The sequence below is a fragment of the Lycorma delicatula genome, chromosome 1 (assembly GCF_047948215.1).
Source record: "Lycorma delicatula isolate Av1 chromosome 1, ASM4794821v1, whole genome shotgun sequence".
NCBI lineage: Eukaryota > Metazoa > Arthropoda > Insecta > Hemiptera > Fulgoridae > Lycorma > Lycorma delicatula.
The window spans coordinates 384,342,059-384,353,073 of NC_134455.1; the positions used below are offsets into that span (position 1 = coordinate 384,342,059).

Here is an 11,015-nt window from a genome sequence, read left to right on the forward strand (position 1 = left end):
CTAGGGACCCAGACTTCATGTCTTGCACCGTAACAGGTGATGAAACATGGTGTTTTCAGTATTTTGAGTATTTCATCATTTCGACACGATTTCAGATATCCAGAGAGCTACGACCATGGTACTGCAAACAATTTCAAAGGTTGAGTATCAGAATTGTTTTGAACAATTTTTCTAATGCTTTCGTTTGTGTGTAGACTCACAAGTAGCGTATTTATTCACATATAAATAAAATGTGAAACTTTATGTTTTATTAGTAGCTTGTAAATAACATTTTATTAGTTTAAAAAAAAATTGAAACATAATTATCTGCAAATATTTCCTTTAAAGTTAAGTAAATTTTGATTTAATATATTTTTATTAACCAGTAGATAATTTAAAAGAATGAACAACATTTTTTATACAACAACTGATATTGTAGTGAGACCAGGTCCTGAATTGTAAAACATTATTTACTAATTGAGCCTAGTATTTCTCCATAATTCTAAAATTTAAATATTGTTTCTTAAAAAACATTTCATTCATGAGGAAAATTTATCTTCTATTACATGGCTTAATCTACAAATCTGAGATATCAGTCTTACAGATTCCAGTCAGTTATTAATTTAACTTGGTAGCAAAATTGTTAATGACTAACACTTATTCTCATAATCTAGTATAAATATTACGTTATTAAATGCTCACACCTTGTTTTATTATATAGATTGGAATATATAGATGGTAATTTAAATAAGTTAATTTTTGTTTATTTTAATTTTAATTTATTATGGAATATTTAATGAAGTTTAAAGGAAACATTGGTTTTTGCTTACAGCCAAACTTATTTTTAGGCTTACAAATGCATGCATGTTTTATCTCTGCATACAGTGATAGTTCATCAGATGAACTACTGAGGATGTGCCTTATCATAAGGGTCTCTCATCAAGTCGTGCAACACCCATTTAAGGCAAAGTTAAAAATATATTTGCAGATTAAATTTAGTTCATAATAAAATGAACAGAAAGAATATAAATTGTTTTGTTCTTATTCATTAAAGTGTGAACAAGTTAATTACAATCTTAATACATATTACAAAATTGGAAGCTTTGGAACCCCATACCTCATAAGAGAAAATTCATAAAACTATACATGTAACCCAATTTAAAAACTCATGTAGCATTTTAAGCTCATTGTATTTTGAATTTAATCTCATACAATTAATAACATTTATTTGGGCTCTATTTAGCTGATGAAAAAAATTAGGTGATTTTAAGTTAATTTTTCATATAGGTCCTTGAGACTGTTCAGTAAATGACAGAAACTATAATATGTATAACTGTCATAAAAAATACAGGATATTTTTTTAATAATTTTAAAAGAACTTGCAAGATTCTGCACAAAAAGACAGAATTTTTGTTTCTGTCCTCAATATTTTGCTGTTAGAAATGACAAACATGACAGTTAGACAAACATCATACTTCAACTCTTATCACCACTGTGATTCACTGCATAAGAGCATGCATGGGAAAATACACCACTACACTTTTCATGTTTATGTTATCTAAAATTGAGCGTTCACCAAAATTTCAAATACACACTTCAGATATACTACTAAAGCATATCTAAATTTCAATGAAATTGATGTAGCAGTTTTGGAGATTTTTGAGCCACAAATTTTATACATAGGCCTCCTGTATATATATATATATTTTTTTTTTAAGTTAATAGTATTTTCTTACTCCTCATATTTCAATACTAAAGAAAATTCAATTCAACCCCACCGTGCAATTGAAAGCAATACTAAACTTTACTTCACAAAGTCGATAAAAATAATGTATCCTACAAAACTGCTATTGGGAAAATATTTTGCATAGCAGCAACCTTATGTTCAAATTCATCTCTGTTCAACGTGTTATGGTCTAGCTGTAGACTTGATGGTCAACTTTTACAGACTTTCAGAGCCTTTATAAGGTCATAACAGGAAGAGCTACATGTTTTAATATTTAGATGTCAGTTTCATGGTAATTTACACCTACCTGGATAATTGCTCATAAATATTTTTTAATAAATCATGACAAAATTGTTTACAACCCAAATCTCATAAATACTTAGTTTTTAGCTGAAATTGCTATGCAAATACACGGACTTAAATCCCTAACTAGGTATTGTTTCAAAAAAATAACACCTGCGCATCTAGTGAAATATACTAGTTTCTTCAAAATATACTAGTTTTTTACATTCTGCCCATTACAGTGCATTTAGCTTTTCCTGGCCATTGTAGTTTGTATACTGGTGTTTCTGTAGTATATTAATCAATGATTTGAGCCACTGGTATGAGCCATAACTAGAATAAATATAGGTAATCTGACATGAATGACTCCCAAAAATGGCATTACAATCATTAACCATAAGAAGCATTCCATACCAGGCTTATTAGAGAAAATGAAGAGTGAATGGTTTCTAAAAGGGCATCCAGTACACTGCATAACAGGAAAAATTTTCTATACCTTGTGTGAAAAAATATATTGCAACACCTGAAACTCTTGTCAATACAACTAACTCATCATTGGAATAGTAAACAAATAACAGTAAATGTCTTAATAATTAGTCTAGTCTTGCATCTTTATAATTATTAACTAGTTAATGATAACCTGTAGAAGTTCTACATATGTACTGCAAATTTCCTTCTCCATTCCATAACGTAATATTGTAGATATAAAAAAATCAAGTTAAATATTACTTCCGACTGAAAAAAATTCTTTTCGATTTCATTTATTTATTTTTGTTGACTCGATGAAATAATTCACCATGGAATCTTACAAAGAAGCTTGAACGCGGGATGGAAATGGAGTATGAAGAGTATGAAAGATGCCATCCTTGAGTGGGATTCAAAGCCAGAATTCCCAGATGAAAGACCAAGATGCTACCACTCCACAAGGGAGATCGACGATAAGCTAAATGAGATTATTTACTTTTAATAATTTCTAAACCAGGGTGGTGTAGAATATTATGGGTGGCTTTCCAATCTGGGAAATAAGCATTTGAAGGTCGGCCAAGTTATATTTTATTATTACTATCTCCCATATACTAGATCTTGTCCTATAGTTCTGTTGAGTTTTAATTAAAAACATTCTGGGCCGGTGATCCAAAGATGTAACAAACAAAAGATGGGATTGCCTGCAAAAATATAAACCGACAAAGCTGTACTTACTCTAGTCGATTCAGAACTTATATAAATTATTACATGTAAACTAGTTTTTTTTCATTAGTTATATAGAAATATTGAATGGTGAACTACATCAATAGTGTTTAATGTACTCTAATGACCTTTTAATAAATGAGAACTTATTAAATTTTAAGTACTAATCTAAAATTAAGAAACGGTAGCTTAGTAGTTTATTTAATTTTAGATGAACTTAAAGTAAATTGTGATTAAAGAAATCATAACATTTTAGCCTCTAATTAAATTATTAAAGCTCAATTTCATTTAAAGTTTAGATATTTACTTTGTATTATTTTGTGTACAAATTTTTTCAGAACTGTAGTTGAAACCTCATTCAATGTTTATGAAGAATTATTGAAATGGGATAGCCTTCTTTACTTATTTCTTGTGTGGTTCATTACTCTTATTTTTACAATAGTTGGATTTCAAGAATTTATTAAAGTATATTGACAATTAATTTATTATTATTATTATTAACCGTTTGATTCGAGAAAGCATTTATTAAATGAATACGTTGCAAAACGTTACTGTGATTTTAATGTATCATTTGTAGTGTGTAGTGAAAGCTGTTGTGTACTGGTCATCTTGAATTAAAGATGATTTTGATTTTTTTCATTTATTCGTAGAGTACGGTCTACACTTAAGAGATGACAATTCTGTACTTAAATATACTTTCGTGCTACCTATAGACGTGAACTGTACTACAATAGATTCAGTAATAATTATATTTAAATATAACTTTTTAATGATTTTCTGCTCAGAAATTATAATTATATTTTCTATTGAAACTTTTTTTGTTTTAACTTTTTATTTTTCTTAATATCAATTAACTAATACTTACGGTTAATTATTGGGCATTATTTTGAAACATCTCAAAAGTGAGGTGGTTGTACTTCAGATGAGGTGTGTTTGTATCACAAAAATTGTTTGATACTCTGGTCGCTTTTAATTTCGTATAAATCTTTCGCCTTTTACTAAAGATTTCCGTGGAAAGAGGCAGATGATGAGTCTGATTTAATTTTTTGTTAGTTCCTGCCCCGGCGGGGCGGGCCAATAATTCAATTAAAATTGTGTAGGAAATAACTATCTCTTGCAATGAACTATGTTATTCCTTATATTTTAGGATAGAATCGCTTGCGACCCGAACCTCCATGATGAAAGTAACAAGGAGTCGCACACTCAGCGTTGCGCAGTGGCTCGTCCCAAAATCCTTAACCCGCCATGATGTTTAAATTCGTTTATGCGGTTGGCGCACAAACAGAAGCAAGACATCAATGTGATTAAAGGCAGAATTATCTATGCAAATATTTAATTTGTATAAATCATATAATTTTTTAGATTAATTAATTTTAGAACTTAAAATTTAATAATAATTGAACGTGAAGTCAATAAGTCCAGAGAAAATTTTATTCCATTGATCGATTAGCCAGTAATACATTCTTTTCATTTTTCCCATACAGGCATTTGAATTCTAAATTTAACCCTCCATCGGTCGCTTAAAATTTGAATCGCCCACTCTCGCTCAGCGGAGGTTTCGTCCGGGTTACGCAATAATGTACAAAATGTAAAGAAAATGTTTATTTTTATAATCAAACTTTTATAAAAATCCAGATATATATATTTTTAATATAAAAAAAGGTTTTTTATATTATAAAATGTATATATTATTTAGTTATTGTGAAAAATTACGTTTACAATTATTATATGAAAAAAACATATTTTATATAAAAGTATGTAAAAACTACGCACGAAAATATTATAAGAAATCTTATTTATTACAAATACAAGTGTAAAATATATGTTTTAAAACAATTATTCAAAAATAATAATTAACAGGAATTACAAAATTTGTAATTGTAAATTTTGCTAAAAGTTGAAATATACTTGATATGAAAAAAAAACGTAAAGGCGTACATTCAAGAACATTGCTTACACATGGAAATATCATTGTGGAAAAACTACAGATAAAATATATTGTAAATGGAAAATACTTAAAAACATGTATAAAGCCAGCCATCAATTAATTGTTTGATTGTCATTCGTGGCTAGGTTGGCCAAAAGCAAAGCCTTACAAAAACTTAGACACATGAATCACTGTCTACCGGTATTTCTTCATCTTCATCGCTGGAATCAGCACACTTGGTAAACTGTACTGCAGAATGCTCTCGGCATATGAAAAGTTTGCACTGAACACACCTTGTCTTCGACGGCCGATTTTTCTTATAGCTGCAAAGGAAGCATCGCCTCGAAGTGACTACATATGGTGGCGGTTCACGTTGTTGATCTACTTGTTTGCTGATACTCAGAATCTCACACATCCGTAGTTTCATTTTTCAGATTCAGTTTTTGCACAAGGCGATGTAACCGTTCATACATCCAATATCGAGAAGGGCGTAAAACAGCCTCATCGACCATCGATTACAGACTATGGCAGTTGAATGAATAGCTTTCCTTATATTTGTCACTGTGTCCACTCCTCCTTTGCTTGCATTGTAGAACAAATTAATTTCTGGCTTTCCATAACAGCGAGAATTCTCAGTTGTGTCTACAGCATCGGTGTTATGCATTGATGACAGCAGGATTACATCTTCTTTGCTTTAAATGAAAACGTTGTGTAGTCTTTCTTAAAAGCAAAACATGAACTTCCTACAGGACATTGTTAGGTATCGATGAAAGCGATTGGTATTTCACGTTTGTTTTTCCTTACTGTTCCGATGAGTGTCAAGCGATGATTTTTCAAAAGTTCTTCGCAAAGAAGTATGGATGTGAAAAAGTTGTCAACAGCCGCATTTCTACCCGAACCGGAAACCGGTTCAGTCATTCTCAGAACAACTTCTTTGCCCGAGTTATCTACAGCAAAAGGTCCTTCAGGTTGTTTCCCTACATATACCTCTAAATTGGCGTTATAAAATGTTTTTGCACAAGCCATTGCATAAACTTTGATTCCGTACTTGGCGGGCTTGTTTCTCATATACTGCCTGAAAGAGCATCGACTGCGGAACGATTCCAGCATTTCATCGACAGTTACAAATTCACTTACAGTGAAATGTTTCTTACATAACTCGATAAAGTCATCAATCTGTGGCCTCTTCATATACTGAGGCTTGATAAAACAAAATTAAAACATACACTAAACAAATATTTTTACTCCCTCCAAGAATGGATTATTACAGCTGTTATTGAAGAAAATGGACGTGTCTAGCGAGTTACTAATTTTTTTTTTAATTTTGTAATAATTAATGATGCTGATTTAATATCTGGTATTTTAGTGCAGAAAAGAATCTTTTAATAGACATATATATAAATATACAGGGTCATTCACGGGAACCGGATGTTTTTAAAATAATCATAAAAAATTCAATATTAACTTTAAAAAAGTTTTATTGGTAATGAAACACTTGTTAAATCAAAGCATTTGTTACTTACTCTTGAACGAAAAATTATGTCCGGCAAATGATGTCCATTTTTGGCAATAAATTGTTGTAGCCTTTCACGGTAACTGGCCTCAATTCTTTGCAGCATGTCTACATCAATCTGGGTGACGTGATGACGAATTGCGATCTTTAGGTCCTCCAATGTACGCGGTTTAGTGCCGTACACACGCGATTTCAGAAACCCCCCAGAAAAAATTCACAACTACTCAAGTCGGGGGACCGAGGGGACCAAGGAATGTCGCCGAATCTGGAAACGATCCGTCCCAGAAACAAGTTACGGAGAACAGCCATCGTTGCCCTCGCTGTGTGCGCTGTAGCTCCATCCTGCTGGAATAACACATTTTGAAAATCGATTCCCCGGTTTCGTAACTCAGGGATGAAGAACGTATTCAACATCGCAATGTAACGATCAGCTGTTACAGTTACGGCAGCGTCATTTTCTTCAAAAAAATATGGTCCAATAATACCGACCTTTCCTATTGCACACCAGACAGTCACCTTTGGACTATGAAGTGGTCTCTCGTGAAGCTGATGTGGGTTTCTTTCTGCCCGATACCGGCAATTCTGTTTGTTGACGAAGCTATTCAGATAAAAATGGGCTTCGTCACTCATTAACAATAACAAATTTTCATTTTTCTCAAAAATGGTAAGCATTTGTCCACAAAATTGTAATCGCTGCGTGAAATCTTGTTCGTTTAACTGCTGCACGACGGCTATCTTGTAAGGATGGAAATGCAGGTCTGTATGCAGAATTCGTCTTACCGTACTTGTGCTCATTTGAAGCGCTACTGAATACCTCTGAATAGAGAGACGTGGGCTTCTGACAATGGCTTCCCTTACTCGTTCGTTTTTCTCCGGAGTGCTAGCAGTTCGTCGGGGACCCGGTGGTTTTTTCTTCAATATTGAACCGCTTGTTCGAAAGTTGTTTACCCATCGCAATATTGTGTTACGAGAAGGGATACTTGCATTACGATGGATATTAAACTGACGGCCGAAATCTCGCTGAACAGCAGTTAATTCGTCATTTCGCACAAAACTGTCATACGAGTACAGGCGTTGGTCTAGCGTCCACGGCTCCATCTCAACGACTAAAATGTAAATGCTATGAATAAAGGAAACGTCGGACACCAGCCTCGTGCCCCTCCCACCACGAACGTCCGAGTACAACCCACTTCAAAAACATTCCCGTGAATGACCCTGTATATACACTAGTCGGTCAGGGCTCATTTCGCTCGACCGACCGTCCAGCCAGAGTGCTCCGCCTCTTGAACCCTCGACACATTTGTATCCTCATGTTTGTAAGAATATTTATTAAGTATCTTACTGAAATATTTTAAAGAAATATTAGCATTTCGCCGCGATGAGCTTATTGTAGCTACAGCTCCATTTATATATTCGTAACTAATGCTTCGCATTTATCGCTCTAAGTAGCTGCTCAGCCCGGTTTCAAAGCCAGGCATCGCTTCGCTCTCTCTTTGGGCCGTAAAAGGAAATTCAGTTTTTGAAAACTGATTTATTTATCGTAATCGTGTAAAAAAATATGGTTTTAATTTTAGTTATAAAATTCGTAAAAATTTTACAAAATAATTTTAACTAATTTAATTATAATTGTCACTAATTTTCCACACAACCCATATGAGGTACAGCCAAATGTGTGTTTTTTATAGTCTCGAAAATTTTTTCATGACACGATTCACTTTTGCGTGCCTCACAGTAACTGCGTATTACGAAATATTACCGTAATTAAAAGGTAAAACTATTTGTTTTTCCCGTACTTTAACTACTATTATTATTCAATATTATAATTTTATTTTATTTTTTTTTTATTCAATTTCATAATTTTTGCATTAGCCCATATACTGCTGTTTGATTAGCAAATACCCTGTTTGAATTTTTTAAATTGATCGTGCCGTTCTGGAGATGTAAGTAAATTTCGACCGAAGCAACGTCTTCTAGACGGTTACCGGTCGCCCCTAGTTGTGTTTAATATAAATTTTGGAGCAGGGGTCCGTGGCGCTAGTGGTAGCGTCTCGGCCTTTCATCCAGAGGTCCTGGGTTCGAATCCCAGTCAGGCATGGCATTTTAACACGCGACAAAAATTGTTATTCATCTAATCCTCTAAAGTAATACCCAACAGTGATCCCGGAGATTAAAAAAAAACAGATAACAGAATAATCGGATAACCAGCTTACATCTTTTTTACACAAATGTTAGCACTCAACACGGGTAAAAATAAGCCGTTTGAATTTTTAAAATTAGTCATACCGTCTCGAAGATATATTGAATTTCGGAATAAGAGAATAATCGGATAACCGAGTAATCGAAAGTATAAAAGAAAAACATATAAACCACCCTTGCAATAAATAGAAACTTTTTGCCTAATTAGATTTATTTTGTATACCAATGGGATCCTTTATCTTGTATTTCAAAGGACTCAACTCCTTATATATATATGTTTAAAATGTAGGTTCTCACTTAAAAATTAGAACAAGGAGTAACTCAGGAAATTTTTTATATCCCCTGGTTGTTTTTTATTGTTTATTAATGACCAGCCTCAAAATCTTGAGCCATCTTTATAATCCTCTTCACCCACGACAAAACTCTGTTACCATCTTTATATAATTATTTAAAACAATTGAAAATTCTACCATAGCTGTTCAAAAAAAAATTATTTTCTCGACTGATTGTAAAAGTATAACATTAAATATAATAAAATCGTTAAGTTGTGCTTCTCGGGGAGACGAAAAGTCGCTGATCGCGTGAATAAAATTCCCATCAATGACAACTACAGTATTTCCGCTACCCATAAAAAGAAATTTTAGGACGTTTCATTAGTTTGTAAATTCTCGTGGGATAATGAAATTGAATTCGTTTATAGGAAAATCAAACCTCACTTTCTTAAATATTTATTACGATTTCGTATAATCCTATCAAATTTGTATCATTTTTTACCGATACAAAAGCGAGATATCAGATAATTATCTGGTGGCTGGTATGAAACATGTATATCGATATCTGGAAAATTAATTACGATAACTTATTCTTCTGTTTATATTTGTGAAGGTGAAATTTTTACTAAAAATATCAGTAAGTATTTAAGAAAAAATAATATTATCCTTTGCCAAATCAGACAACTGAGCTGTTCTGTTGCGTTCAACATTCTACTTCAGATTACAAAAAAGTGGCATATTGTGATTCGTTTGCCATTATAATAGATTTACTTAAAATACTACTAAAAACTCTATTTTATAGAAAAATATTATTTAAATTAATTTAATTAAGCACGGCCCGTTGGTATTAATATATCTCGGTATTAACTCATAGATAACAATTGAGAATTTCATACAATCATGACGGATAACGTTAACTTTATTTTATCTTTTGAGGATCAATCGTTATATTTATATTTTTATATAATTCATTTTAGTATAATTAATGATATGTGAAGTAAATAGTTTTGATGTACAACACATCATTGTTCGTGAGGATGGATTAATAATCCGAAAGCGCTCGAAGATTAAAGATTGTTGGTAGTAGTAAATCTATTATATAAATAATTTAAAAAATATTACTCTGTAAAACAAACAGAAAAATAAAACAAAAATCTTGATTTATCAGCATCATGTAAAACGTAAATATTAATTTGCGCTCAAAATAATTTTGAATAATGGATTCTGAATTTTGAATTATTTTGTAGTATTTTTTATGTTTAATGGATTTAACTTACGTTTTCAGATCTTTGTATTTAAATAATTAATATGGATTTTGCACTCGTCAAATTTTATTTATATTTATCATTCAAGTAGTATATTATTATACTGATCAGAATAAAAACCATTTACATTACTCGGGTCAGATTTACATATTTATTTATGAAAAAATGATCGATATAATGTTATGTAATATCTTGTTACGAGGGGTCTAGACGTGTGTAACACGACTGAGGCTTTTGACACATACGATGTTTATTGACTTCTGCTGTTTGCCAACGTAACGAAGACACAGATTTGGAATTTTTAATGTTTCGTTTTTCTTATGCAGATGGAGCAGGATGCAAAGGTTCAGCTTCCTTAACAACATTGAGTTTTAAGTATTTTAATGGTTTCTGTACGTTGACCAAAGTTGTAAAAGAACAATGTGAACATTTCATTGTTTAATTACATATTTCTTTAACCTACGGATACTTTAGGGAATTATTTTACAAAGCGTAAATAGTCTTAAAATTCCTTGATTTTTTATCTTCCTTCTTATTCAAAATAGATTTTTTTTGATACATCAATTAATTTACAGAAATATAACGGTATTGTTACATGTCGTTATCCTTGAAAAAGCTTAGAGGTATTTTTTTTACGTGAATTTGTACTACCGTGTACAGCGAGCAT

At 32.0% G+C, this 11,015-nt stretch overlaps 1 non-coding gene across 1 annotated transcript; it reads left to right on the forward strand.

The window, feature by feature from the left end:
- Positions 1-4,129: 4,129 nt before the first annotated feature.
- Positions 4,130-4,247, forward strand: LOC142318605 (U5 spliceosomal RNA). Its single transcript, XR_012754981.1, has one exon. It is a non-coding gene; the product is annotated as a U5 spliceosomal RNA (small nuclear RNA).
- Positions 4,248-11,015: the final 6,768 nt, after the last annotated feature.